This window comes from Sus scrofa, chromosome 5 (assembly GCF_054392235.1).
Source record: "Sus scrofa isolate SSC_HxYL_T2T_F1_AM1 chromosome 5, Sscrofa_HxYL_maternal_Yorkshire_Landrace_v2.0, whole genome shotgun sequence".
NCBI classification, from domain to species: domain Eukaryota; kingdom Metazoa; phylum Chordata; class Mammalia; order Artiodactyla; family Suidae; genus Sus; species Sus scrofa.
This window is the reverse complement of record NC_139387.1, coordinates 81,068,692-81,083,769: the sequence shown is the minus strand read 5'-3', so window position 1 is coordinate 81,083,769 and position 15,078 is coordinate 81,068,692. Positions and strand designations below refer to the sequence as shown.

At 38.2% G+C, this 15,078-nt stretch overlaps 1 long non-coding RNA gene across 9 annotated transcripts in view; it reads right to left on the bottom strand.

Moving 5' to 3' along the window:
- The window catches only part of LOC106510382 (uncharacterized), a 331,715-nt gene that overhangs the window by 251,067 nt on the left and 65,570 nt on the right, over positions 1–15,078 (bottom strand). For all 9 annotated transcript variants that reach the window (XR_014804071.1, XR_014804072.1, XR_014804073.1 and 6 more), the window contains exon 2: positions 6,123–6,295. This is a non-coding gene — a long non-coding RNA (uncharacterized LOC106510382). The remainder of the gene's footprint in view (positions 1–6,122; positions 6,296–15,078) is intronic.

Sequence of the window (15,078 nt, the reverse complement as noted above, 5' to 3'; positions counted from 1 at the left end):
AAACCGAGATTAGAAACATTCTACAAAAAAATTCATCAGTATTTTTTTTCTTTTTTTTTGTCTTTTCTAGGACCGCACCCACGGCATATGGAGGTTCCCAGGCTAGGGGTCTAATTGGAGCTGTGGCCACTGCAACTGCACCACAGCCACAGCAACACCTGATCCGAGCCGCATCTGTGGCCTACACCACAGCTCACGGCAACACTGGATCCTTAACCCACTGAGCAAGGCCAGGGATCGAACCTGAAACCTCATGGTTCCTAGTCGAATTCGTTGACCACTGAGCCACGACGGGAACTTCATCAGTACTTCTTAAGACTATCAAAATCTTGATAAAAAATAAAGGCTGAGAAACCATCATGGACCACAGGAAACTAGACAGACATGACAAATAAACATAATGTGGTATGCTGAACTGAATCCTAGAAAGAAAGAGGACATTAGTGGGAAAAACTAGTTAAATCCAAATGAAGTCTGGAACTTAGTTAACAGTAATATATCACTGTCAGTTTCTTAGCTTTGATAAATGTACCCTAGTAAGATGTTAATTCGAGAAACTGGATAAAGGTCATACAAGAATTCTATTATTTATGCAATTTTTCTGTAAGCATAAAATCATTACAAAGTTTAAAACTTTTTTAAAATATGCCAAGAGATATTTCTGCAGAAATTGACAAGATAATTCTAAAATGTACATGGAAGTGCTGTGGGCTAAGAATAACCAAGACAATCTTGAAGAAAAATATGCCACAAGCCATCAACACAGTGCAAATCAATGGCTTTAAGACATCATGATAATAAAGACTATATCAACAGAACAATGGAATATAATAGAAAGTCCAGAAACAAATCTCTGTATATAAACTAATGAACAATTGGAAAATGTAAAAGATGTTCTTTTGCGGGAGCTGGGGGTGCTGCACCTGCAGCATGAAGAAGTTCATGGGCTAGGGTCGAATCTGCACCACAGCTGTAACCAGAATCACACAGTGACAACACCAGATCCTTAACCCACTGAGCCATGAGGGAGCTCATAAAAGATGTTCTTCTTAATAAAGATTCCCGCTCAGTTGGTTATGCACATAAAAAACAAACGTGGACACTATCTCAAGCCATACACAGAAAATGAATTCTATGAGTAATGTAAATATATATATATATATATAAAAGGGAGGGAAATCTTCTAGAAGATAATAGACAAATATATCTTAATGACATGAAGTAGTCAATAATTTATTAAACTAGGACATGAAAAAGCATTAATCATAATTACATTGGGTTCTAAGTTAAATTGCAAGTCAATAACAAAATACAGATAATTTCGTAAGAATAGATGAAAAACATGAACAAGAATTTTACATGAGAGAATGCTAAATGAAAAAAAAAAAAAAAACCTGTAATGAGTAGTTTCTTAACTCTATTATTTAACATCAGGTAACCGCAAACTCAAACCACATGAGATATCTCAACACGCTCAACAGAGTAATTAGTATTCAGAAGACTGAGATTACCTAGTGTTGATGATGATACGGAGCAGTAGAATTCTCCTACCCTGCTGGTGAGAATGTTAACTGGTACAACCGTTTGGAAAAATATTTTTGCATTATCTACCAAAGTTAAATACGTACTTACACTGTCACAACAATCTCCCTCCTTTTGTATGTACTCAAATATCCAAAAAATGTTCAGGGCTCTTCATTTTAACTTTATTCATAATAGCAAAAGACAGGAAACAATCCACATGTCCATTAATCAATTCCATAAATAAATGGTAATATGTTTATGCAAGAGAAAATGATACAGCAAGTAAAAATGAACCCTTTACTTTTATACAAAACAAAGTAAATGCAGCTCATGTACCTAACTTGAGCAGATTAAGACCATGCACAAACACACTGCAAACAAAAGACAAAACTAATATAAGGGTTAGCAATAAAACTAATGGTTACCTTAGCTCCAGAAGGGCACTCAAGAGGGTATTCTAGGATGCAAGCAGTGTTCTATTGCTTAATAAGGGTGATGGTTACACAGATGTGTTCCTCAAGCTATATATTTGTTTTTGGATTGGGGGGGGTTTGGGTTTTTTGGGGTTTTTTTGTCTTTTTGTCTTTTCTAGGGCCACACCCGCGGCATATGGAGGTTCCCAGGCTAGAGGTCTAATCAGAGCCGTAACTGCCAGCCTACGCCAGAGCCACAGCAACGCTGGATCCAAGCTGCATCCGCGACTTACATCACAACTCACAGCAACACCGGATCCTTAACCCACTGAGCAAGGACAGGGATCGAACCTGCAACCTGATGGTTCCTAGTTGGATTCGTTTCTGCTGTGCCACAACAGAAACTCCAAGCTGTATATATGTGATTTTTGTACCTTTCTGTACATATATTTATACTTCAAATTAGACGTTATTTTTAAGTTAAAAAAAAAGCGTATGGCCCTACAATATCTAAAGATCATATGGGGAAAGAAGTATAATAATTCTGGAGAGAAATTCAATATCTAACATTAATGAAACAGATGAGATTTGTTCCTAACATTTCAAAACCAATCTTAGAGTTACCGTAAGTGAAACCATTGAGAGGAGGGAAGAATTGTGAGGGTAGGAATAGCATATACACACCACTGTATAAAATAGATAATTAAACGAGACCCTACTGTATAGCACAGGAAAATCCACTCAATAGTTTGTAATAACCTAAAAGGGAAAAAAGAATGGATATAATTATATGTACAACTGATTCACTTTTCTATAAACCCAAAATTAATACAACATTGTAAGTCCAATTTTATTTGTACTCCAATAAAATTAATTTTTTTAAAAAATCTAAAAAAAATAAAATAAAAGGAAAGCCTCAGGGTTCTGCTGGGATTGAACAAAAAAAAAAAAAAAAGTATTTTTATAAGGAAATACTTATTCCCCATTCCTAGTCTGCTCCAAAGGAAAGAAAAGCATATGACTCACCCTAGCAGCTTCTTCATCAGCCTCTTGCAAAAGAAGGAGAGGCTTGACAGATTAATGAATTGGGAAGGAACAACTCTCATGTTAAGCCCATCTGTCTCCTATTATCTTTCAAGGTTTGGAGCTTAAAAATGGGAAACGATTATTTCACAGGCCCCCTCCCACCCCAGTATACATTATTACTGGCAGTTTACAGATAAGGAGAGTGAGACTCAGAGAAATTTAACTACCCACACCAAGATAGGACCTATGACTACATAACCCCCAAATCCAGGCTCTTTCCAATGTATCACGCAGTTTCTAAAACAAATACTGTAACACTAAGTGGTAGATAGAGATTAATTCCAACTGGCAGGATCTCAGAAGGCTTCTTAGAAGAGCTGGGATTGGTTACCTGGGTTTTAAAAAATAAACATGTCTTTAAGAGTGACGATGAGCAGCCACCTTTTTCCTAAGTCGAAAAAATAGCTTCCCTTGTCTTTAAAACCACACGGTTTTCTAAATTTATCTGTGGGTAAAGGACATCTGTTTATGTAGAAAGATGCAAGATGAAACATTCATTTACCCGGTTCTGGTCTAATCAGGGTAGAACTTAACGGTAGACATAGTGGTGGTTTGGCACCCTACGCAATCCAGGCTCCAGGTGGCCATCTCTCTTTCTCTCAACAACCCAGAAGCAGAAAATAACTATAAGGTGATTGTTCGTTCATTGCACAAAGCTCTCTCTGCCATAGCTAGAGAACGTTATCCAGCTGCTTTTAACTAGGTCATGCAATTCCATGCCTTAGTTATATGTCTAAATCCCATGAATTCCTGAGTGCAAGGCAGAACACAGAATTTCATTTGGAAATAGGCTTTTATTCATTCATCTTCTCAACAAATATTTCAGGGCATCTTCCGCATTTCAGGCTCTGTATTGTGAGCCATGAAAAACACAGACACGAATAGAATTTTTATCCCTACTCTCCAAGAACTTTAAATCTTCCATTTTCATATATTTCATTTATATGCTAATTATTCCTAAACGCAGCCTTATCTTCAAACATAAGTCAAGATTCATAAACACAAATGCCTACTGAAAATCTCCTCTTGAAAGCAAACTAGGCCCCTCAAACCCACTATGTCCAAAACTAAGTCTAAAATCACCTCCTTTCCTCAAAGCTACTCGAATATCCATTGAAACATGCTTTCTGAAAACGTGGGAGTCATTCTTTCTGTCGTGCTAGGACTTTCTGCCTATAATCGCTCAATAACAAAGGTCTTTCCTCTCCTAGTTTTCTCAAATTGATTCTTACTTCTCTACCCTTTAGATTCCTCTTCTGTTTCAGGTCCTCACTATCACGGGTCAGCAACAGAGCAAAGACCAGCTAAAACTATGGGTTTGATTTTGTTTTTGTACTCCATTTGCCACACTAAATCTAGTCTAAAACACAAATCAGACTCCCTCCCATCTTCAAATACATCAGGAGTTCCCTTTGTGGCTCAGCAGGTTAAGAACCCAACTAGTATTCATGAGACTGTGGGTTTGATCCCTAGGTCCGCTCAGTGATTGAAGGATTCACTGCTGCCCCAAGCTGCAGCATAGGTTGCAGATGCAGCTGGTGTTGCTCTGGCTGTGGCATAGGCTGACAGCTGCAGCTCTGATCTGACCCCTACCCTGGGAACTTCCATATGCCGCAGGTATGGCCCTAAAACAAACAAACAAACAAAGACGCCCTCACATGACAATAATAAAGAACAAGCACCTTCCAAGTCTCCTAAGAGCTGCCTACTACGTATTTTCTTAGCCTCCTTTGACATCTCAGGCAAGTCCTGAGAATTATCTATGCTGTTATATGTCCTCATGCCTTTATTCATGCTCATTCCTCTTCTTCTCCTGCTTTTCTCCACCTTTCTTTTCTAAGCTAATTTTATTCTCTTGAAAAGCTCAATTTATTCTAAATGTGCCTCTTCTGTCCCAGCCTTATTATACTAATATCATCTGCTTATATAAAACTCTCAGAAATATCAGGACTGTGTCTTAACTTTTTTACCCTCTGCACCTATGACATGCCTTGTATAAGATAAATGTCACCATCTGTCTATAAGTAACAAGTTTACTTTTAATGAAGATAAAGAGCACTAAACAATTTGTGGTAATCAAAAAAAATGGAATACAACACAATAAAAAAAAAATTGACCACTTGACATATGCAACGACATGGACAACTTAAAAGCATTGTGCTAAGGAAAAGAAGCCAGAAATAAAAGACTAAAAACGCACTGTGATACAGTGAGTTAAGAATCCAAATGCAGCATCTTGGATCATTGCAGGGGTGCGGGTTCAATCCCTGGCCCAGCACAATAGGTTAAAGATCCAGCATTGCTGCAGAACTTCCACATGCCATGGGTGCAGCCAAATTTTTTTTAAAAGACTAAAAATACTATAAGCTGTGCGGTTCTATTTCTAAGACATCCTATAAAAGGCGAAACTATAGGGACAGATTCATTCTCTTAACCTCTGCATCAAATAGCACCTATGCCATGCTGCCTTCCTAAGACACTTTAAAAAAACAAACAAACAAACCTGTGAGGACAGGAAAGAGAGCACTGCCTGCTGGAATCTTGGGGTAGATGGAGGTGATTGACTCTAACGGGGCTTGAGGAAGATGGAAATGTTCTATACCTTGACTGTAATAATAGCTACAGAAATGTTACAGTTGCACCAACATATGCACTTTAAAAGAGTGAATTTTATTGTATGTAAATTATGCCTCATAAAATGCTACGGTGAGTAGACAAGCAACATATTGTGGGGAGTCGAATGAAAGGACAAAACATTCTGATTTGAGGAATCAGAAAAGGTCTCACCAAGGAAAATGAATAGCATTTTAGATAGTTGGATAATGGGAGGTGGGATGCTCCATGCTGATATTGCAAATATTGCCATTTGGTTGGGTAACAGTTATGTCATAATAGCCCTGGTTTAGAAAGATTTTGCATATAATCTCAGAGGTTGTCTACTGACACAAAACAGGCCAAGCTGTTCAAAAACCAAACTCAGTGGACTTTACCCTTCCCAATTGTTTTCCTTCAGATCAGTTATGAACACACCCCTGCCCTGTGCCCCCGCCACACACACACACACACACACACACACACACACACACTCCCACTCACTACCTTCAACTGATACTTCTGGATTCTTCCTTTTGCTTTGACTCCCGATGAAGTAAGAGTTGGTTCCTTTCCAAAACAGTGTTCTTAGATCATTTTTTAACCTTTTCCGTAAACAGAAGACTGGTCAGGCAAGTCATAGTTTCACCATAGATCTTATTAGGCAATTAAAGAGATGCCTATAAAAGCAAAAAAAAAAAAAGAGTATAAATTTTCTGTTAGTTTACAGGAACCAGAATATACTATGATGGTCCCAAATTGCGACTCTTTCATGAAGAGGTAGAATGTTTCATAAGAACTACATCTTTGTGGAATTAAAATCCTAATAATTAAAATTTAAACAAAATGTATTGTGGAAGTCACATTGCCTATGCATCCATAAGTCCTATATAGGAAAACATTTCCTATGGTGAACACAAGGGTGGGAAATGTATGATTGCTCTTAGAATTTTCCAAGGAACTAATAGAGGCAGAGGAGACTAATGGATGCTGTTTGGTCCAGATTTTACTTCTCTCTTGGAACCAGAAACAGGTTCCCATCCATCATATTAAATCTAAACTCTGGGAGTTCCTGTCGCGGCTCAGTGGTTAACGAATCCGACTAGGGACCATGAGTTGCGGGTTCAGTCCCTGACCTTGCTCAGTGGGTTGGGGATCCAGCTTTGCTGTGAACTGTGGTGTAGGTTGCAGACATGGCTCAGATCCCACATTGCTGTGGCTGTGGAGTAGGCCAGCGGCTACAGCTCCAATTAGACCCCCAGCCTGGGAACTTCCATATGCTGCGGGAGCAGCCCCAGAAAAGGCAAAAAGACAAAAAAAATTAAAATAAAAATAAATAAATAAACTCTGAAACCTAGGATTTGTGGAACGGGTTTACCTGATCCCTACAGTGTATTCAAGTTTACTGTTGCTGTAGTGGGTTTTTCTGAGTTGCTAATTATGCATCAAGAAACAGATGAAACCCCATTTCGGCTCATCTTGTACTAGGTTTCCCTGAGACCTGCTTGCATGGAACATCTCGGTTGCAACCCCATATGGGTCACCAGTCTGGAGGCTGAACTCACTGAGGTGTCTCTTGCTGGTGGCCCCACCACCTGGTCTCTATTTTTAATCAGACCATCCCAAACAAGCAAATTTGGTGAAAGTATGTCCAGCCATCTTACGCCATTCAACCTAAAATAAAATCTTTAATTTTTTTCAAAGAGATTATTGCTCAAATTAGCCCCTCTCCCTAGCTGCCTAATGTAATTTTTTTGCTTCTAACATTATTTATAAACAACTTCTATCTTTTTATTCTATCTTCTTATACTTTTCTCCATTATACCCTGATATGGATTGCTTTAAGATCTAATAACACAAAACTTTTTAAGAAAAACTGGGGAGATGGTGTTTCTAAAAAATATGAAATTTTCATATACAGCTATGAAAGAATAATCAGATACTGTTTCATTCTTTATGTTGATTGACAAATACAGGTTGAAATGTAGTATTTAAATTTTTAAAATAATCATTAGTTATGTAAATATGGAGCTCATAACTTCCAAAGCAGTGGGACAAAAAAACTAAGAACATCTAATCAATATCGTAAAGTTAGGAAAGAACAAAAGAGAGGACAGCACGCAGACAGAAAATAAAATGCAGAAGTACAGCCATACATACCAGTTATGAAAAAATAAGTGAATCAAACTCCTCCATAAAAGCCAAGCATTTTCTCTAATTGTAAGTAAACAAAACAAAACACACACACAAAACCACAACTGTGTTTGTTATTTACAAGACACACTAAATTAAGACAGCATAAAAATATTCAAAAAGAAGAGAAGTAGTCCCATTAATATCAAAAAGAGTAGAATTCAAGTCAAAAGCATTAATAGAAGAAAAGAGAGCTATTTTATGTCAATGAAAGTTATACTCTACAGTGAAGACATTACAGAACTAAAAGCCAAATATCAAATTTCAAAATATATAATCAAAAATATTAGAAACACAAAAATAATTTTTAAGAATGCAATTGTCAGTGGGCTTATCTCTGACACATTAAATAGACAGTGCAAAAGAATATAAATTTTAGATAACATTAAGAGCCTTAGTAATAGATACCCTAAACTCTGCAAACAGAAAATGTCCTTGAAACGTTTACCAAAGCAAAAAATGAAATGCTATATAAATAAAATTTCAAAAAACTTCCATGGGCTTCATCATGTGATTTTTTTAAATATTTTCATTTCATTTCAATCAAGAACGACTATATACCAATTTTCAACTACTCATAAGTAACTCAAACTAAACATTTTTAAAATTATTAATATAAACTAAAGAATAACAACAATGGGAGCTAACTCTCAAAAGGAATGGTAAAATCTGTGCTTAGAAGAAAATTTGTAGCCTTAAGTCTGTTATTGTAAAAAGAATAAATGAAAATAAAGTATTTGCTTCCAAAAGCTAACATAATTAATTAGGTATCTAATTTGTTCACCTCCAACATAAACAAATATTAAAAGAATTAGAATATTTATTATTGGCAAGTATGTGAGGGAAAAAACACTATTGGTAACTATATACATCAGTACAACCCCACTAGATTACAGATTGTTGATAAGCATCAAAATCCCCAGGAATTCCACTTCTACCAATTTATTCTAATGATGGAGTTGCACAAAGATCTAGGTTGGTACTTAGACCATAGAGCCAATGCCTATGAAGACTTAAATATTTAACAGGGAATAAAAAAATCTAATACCAAGAATAAAAGAATAAGACAATACTGTTAAATGATTCAGGAGCATATTATTGTAGTTAATATGTACCATGGTTGTTATACTGACGTTTTCTAGAACCAGGTCTGCAGAAAGTAAGTTTTCACTCTTTCTATCCATAAAATTGTTAAGATTAGTTCCTGCTCCCTGCATACCCTGCTTTTTTGACCTCTGTCTACCTCGTGGTGACCGACACAAACAACAGAGTATTTCTCCTTGATACAGCCACCTTCCCATCTTAAAACCAAGGCTCCTCTGCGTGAAGAGGTCTCCAAAACCCACATTAATTAAGGTACTGAATGTACTTCCCCACGCATACGAGGAGCACATAAGATCATCCATCATTTAAGAGCTTTCTTCATTCACCTATAGGATATCTATGGCAATAGCTGAACATAATTATAAAATGGACTGTGAGACTCCAAATTCCACTGTTCTTACTCCTTTCCCCCTTGAAACTTAGGACTCCTTAGGCAACTTTCTACTCGTCTCATTTTCAGTTCTATTCTCTAAAGGGTTCTAAATAAGCTTATTTATAATACAGCAAAATAATGACATTTATGCATTAGAACCATGGTCAGCATTATTGCTGGAATTTTACGGGAGTAGGGGAAAACTTTCTAGGATGCCTGAAAACCCAAAACATAGAATATGGCCTAATGTCCGAAGAAATGTCATGCCAGTTTACATTTGTTATATGACAATTTAGACACCATCAAGTATTCTAAATTCATAGCAAAAAATAAGTCAATAAATGATAGATGATGATGATAAATAGACAGATAGACAAAGACAGACAGACAGATAGATAGATAGATAGATGGTAGATGATATGTGATAGAAATCTTGAATAAGACAAATTTGATCACTATTTATGTTCTCTTCTCAAATGTTCTGGCAGGTTCTATTATCTTCCTAAAATGAGAGTGCAATCTAATAGACAAGGACAATTTTAGGTGAGCTTTCAAAAGGCCCTAATGGATCAGGTTTATTTATAAGAGTTTCTGCCTGAGGATATATAAGCAGGTGCTTGAAGGACTCCATTGCATTCAGATATACTCATTTATATCTTGTAAAATTCTCTTTTTACTTTGACATCACCTAATTCTGCACCTCCTTTGGATCCAGCAGTGGGCTCTTACTTACCTAAAACCATCTTCTTTTGATCTGCTGCATCATGCTCCACTGGAAGGAAAACCCTAAGCAAAGCTTTTTAGCCATTTTTATTTTGAAGAGGATGAAGTTTCCCACTCACTGGCTAACCATAATTCTACTCTTAACGCTTACTGCTTTTATCATCAAGCCTTCCCTACCCAGAAAATGGGGGAATGGGGAGAAGTCAGTTGTTTCTGCATTGCTTCCTGGCTAACTAGTGTCTTTCATAGAGAAACCCATGATAAATCTAGATCATTTGGAAGGTGTTAAGAAAACACAGGAGGCCCGACCTCAAGAAGGAAGGTGTCTCTTCATGTGTTGGAGGCAGAAAAAAAGCAAATCATGGCCCGGAATTCTTCCTTCCCCTCCCTAAATTATCAAATCTTATCCCAAGATTCCAGGTCCATAAATTAATGAAAGAATCACCATCATAAATTCTTTCTGAAGGAGGTAGACTAGAGAACGAAAAAAAAAGAACAGGGCAGAAGAGAGGAATGAAAAGTTTGATCCCCTCCATTTCGCCTTTGGCCAGGACTTAGCTCCAAGTGGCCTTCTAAAGCAAGTCCAGGGCAGGGAACTTAACTTTCATCAAAGAGCAATGGCTGGAGTGAAGAGAAGGGGAAGTTGCTGAATGGAGGAAATGGTAAAGTGTGGGGAGGCCTTTTGGGACCAGACAGGCTTTGCTGTCCTTCCAAAGCCATTGCCTCAGGCCACTGCCAGCCTGACCACTGACCAGACAGCTGTGCCATCACAAGACTCTCTGTGCTCTTCCAAGATCTCCGTCCGCCTCCTCCAAGCAAAGGACACAATTATGTGAGGTTCATCAGAAAGACACAGGATATATTTTGTATTCTCAAAGAGCTTAGAGTCAAATTTTCCACGGTAGAAATCTCTTTGAAACCTACCTGATGTACAAAAAAATAAACCTCTCTCAAAAAATGGCAGATTGAAAATCAATTTGTTCCTCTCTTTGCTCTAGTATTTTGTTTTCCCCCACCTTTCAAGAAATTCAGTATTGACCTGATCCAGAGGTAATTGTACAATGAGCTCTAAATCTTCAGACCAATGTTTGGGAATTTGGCTCGTCCAAGCTTTTATAAAAAGTAATGGAAGTAGAACCTCAAATGATACACAAGGCATTTGAGGCCTCCCCTCCTGTCTTTAAATCAGTTATAACTAGTGCTTAGGTAAGGCTCTGAACAGCAGAAGTTTCAAAACAATGGGTCATTTAATTTCCAGTGTGTATGTTCTGTGATATGAAACCCTAACATTTAAAAAGTTACCATGTATTATAATATACAACTCAGCTTTTTTTTTTTTTTTTTTTTTTTTTTTTTTTTTAATGTTTAAAACATTCCCCACATTCCAGAGTGCTAATTTGAGGCCAAATGCCTGGAAAATGTCTCCTTTAACTCCTTCACTGACACAAGCCCTTTGGATATTACTGTTGTCCTTCACTGCAACATTTTGATCAGTACATCAGAAACTTTAGGATGTAATAAGGTCTTTAAAACTGAAAGAGGTGGGATGAGGAAAGATAAGAAAGAGCTGTGCGCAGATTTTCAATCCCTTTCCCAAGGGCGCATGGCCGGTCCACTGCTGCTGGGCAAGGCAGACTAGAAGTGGAAGGGAGGTGGTTTTGACAGGCAGACCCTATTTAGTGGAATTCCTGTGAAACCAGCAGTAAGAGCCCTGAGAGCCCAAAGGTGTAGCAGCAGCCAACAGGATAAAGACCACAGTTGAGAAGCACCTTCCTAAGTAATTGATTTGAAGTTATGTTAGATTTCCTGACTTTTCAAAGTTTAATGACATTACCCTTCCTTTTTAAGCAGCATTGTAACGTTGTAATAGAGAAGTCATTTGCAAGAATTTTCCATTTTATGATGCTCAAGAGGAGAGGAAAAGTAAAGTACTCAGGGAAATTTGCTTTCGAAAGTCAATGAACTCTTCTAGAAGACTGCTCCCTTAGTTCATTTCAGCAACTTGTTATTTGAAAACTATGTTATATTTTTGGAGGGGTAGTATTGCCTTTTTTTTTTTTTTTTTTTTTTTTTGGTCGTCTGTTGAGAGAAATTTAAGTGTGCAAACATAATTGCCCCTTTTCTTCTCTCATCCCAAAGTAGATGTTTCTTCATACTATAAAGGAAATCACTAAATACTCAAAACAGTTCGAATAGCTTCTTGCAATCCCCCATATAAACTCCATGGTGCTGGCTTGCCGTCGTCAGCCTAGGGTAAATAATACTTAAATGAGTATCCACTTTCTCAGCCAAGAGGACTATTGCTCTACCAGAATCTCCTTCCGATTTGACTTAATTATGCTCTAAGAAGCTATCAGCAATGTTAAGTGTGCTGTAAAATTGGAATTGTATTGTACTTTGTGTTCATTAGTATTCCTCCTTTGCTTTCTGAGAAGCTTTAGAAAGATTTCACACTCTCGTGGTTTAAAGAAATACTTCAGTACAGCTTCTGGAATAATCCTGAAGCCAGGAGTGTGCTAGGACTCTGCCCCTCTCCCCAGCGGCGGCGGCAGTATTCTAACTTGTTTCCAAAGAGTTCTCCAATAATGTCTCCTACTGTTCAGCCATTCTCATATATTTCACCCCATACACTGCTCTAACCATCCAAAAACATCATGTCCCCAGAGATAGGCTTTTGAAAAAAACAGAAACTAGAAAATCTTCAGTGTATAAATCATATCACTGGGGAAAAAAAAAAAATCACGGATTGATGAAAATGAGGTGGGGTTTCCAAGGCAAAGACAGGTTAGAAAGCCCAAAAGAGAATGAATGTTTATTCATAAATCCAGAAGAAATTAATTGAAACAATTTAGTGGCCATTTAAAAAACAATGGTATCCATCACAGGAACTACAATTATCTCTCAAGGTGGATGCATTAGCCAGCACTAAATGTTGAGTACTCTTCTGCAGGGACCAGCTTTAGTCAATTAAAAATGATTATATTTCTGGGTCTAATAATGTACTCTTTAGGGGGAAAGTTCATCCATCCACATGGCAACATATCCATCTCACTTTGGACAGAAGTTTTTGGGGTTTTGTTTTTGCAAAATTCCATAATCTGATTGGTTGACATCAACAGGGGAAAGAGATTTAAGAGCTTGATACAACCAAACTTAAATGTTCTACTGATTCTTAAAACCAGAAATACATTCCTTGAAGTCAGGGCTGCGGAACCACAAGCCTGCCGCTCACTCCACACATTAGGATTTCCCCCTGTGGGTCTGGTGCTGCTCAATCCATCTCTTGTTTGTTTGATATCAGGGAGTAGTGACAGACCATTCTGGGATTTAAATTAATCGTGTGCTTTTTAGTTAATGCCCAAGTGCTTGTGGATTACAACATGTTCTATGCATCCTGCATCTTAAACCTACATTTTAAAATGAAATATGGAAGGAAAACACAAAAAATGTTTAACTAAATATGTATATATATATATTTGTATTTTGGGGGGTTTTTTAGGGCTGCAGCTGTGGCATATGGAGGTTCCCAGGCTAGGGGTCCATTCGGAGCTCTGGCCACCAGTCTACATCACAGCCACAGCACTGCGGGATCCCAGCCACATCTGCAACCTACACCACAGTTCACAGCAACGCCAGATCCTTAACCCACTGAGCAAGGTCAGGGATCACACCTGCTTCCTTGTGTGTACTAGTTGGGTTTGTTAACTGCTGAGCCATGATGGGAACTCCTAAAAAATATTTTGAACAGGAGTTCCCACTGTGGCACAGTGGTTAACGAATCCGACTAGGAACCATGAGGTTTCAGGTTCGATCCCTGGCCTTGCTCAGTGGGTTAAGGATCCAGTGTTGCTGTGAGCTGTGGTGTAGCTCGCAGACGCGGCTCGGATCCCACATTGCTGTGGCTGTGGCATAGGCCGGCGGCTACAGCTCCAATTAGACCCCTACCCTGGGAACCTCCATATGCCACGGAAGCAGCCCAAGAAATGGCAAAAAGACCAAAAAAAAAAAAAAAAAAAAAAAAAGAACAAAAAAAAAAATCACTCTAAAAAGAAATTAAGTAAATGGAAGACAATTGGGGAGAAAAATCAGCAAATGGCCCTATGACTTTTTTTTTCCACTTCTCAAAGTTTTGTTGTGATCATTCTGCTGTACAACAAAGTGATTGAGTTATACATGAACACGCATCCATTCTTTTTCAGATTATTTTCCCACATAAATGATCACAGGATATTGCGTAGATTTCCGAGCCATACAGCAGGTCCCCCACCACCACCACCTGTCCCCTTTGGTAACCATAAGTTTGTTACTCTTGACATTTAATTTCTTTAATGAAAAAATATTCTTGGATGAAATATTTACAATCTCTCCTTTTGTAATTCTCCTCTGTCCACCATTTATCCTTTGCTTAATTTTCCCTTCACCTCCACCTCCTTCTCTCTTCTTACCACCTAGACCAGGTCTTCATTAAATCAAGCTTGAGGTCCCACAGGGGCCTTGTGACTGGTTGTCATCTGCCTACTCTGTCTTCCTTGCATCTTGCATATCAGTGTGGAAGAGACCCTATTCTATTCTCTATTCTAGAGAATACCCCATTCAATGGTACCCTGCTCAATTCAAAACCTCCAGCATTACCCTTGCATAGAGCCTTTACTGTCAACCTGGACCCTAGGAGTACCACAGATGAGGCTCCCGGACCACCGCAGAGAGCGCAGCTGAGTAGATGGGGTCTGTGGGCTCGCCCACTTCAACCAGAGCATGTGTACTTTGATTCGTTAAATAGTCAGTGTCCTTACTTAGTGTATTAGCACTCTGACTTTTAGCTGTTTTATATACAGGCAGAATGTCATATGAAAGAGCATTGCACAACCTCTAAAATGTTTCCAAATCACTGATCTGCAAAGAGAATAAAGGGTAAATGAGTAAATCCAATGTTCAAAGCCCTCCATGGTCTGGTCTTATGCTACCAGTAGAGGCAGCTGAAGCTGGTCATTGAGCTCAGCCCCAGGTAGAATTGCTGGGGCTCAAATCCAGGGTCCATTCTTGCTGGTACGGTGGCCTCTACTGAAGCTG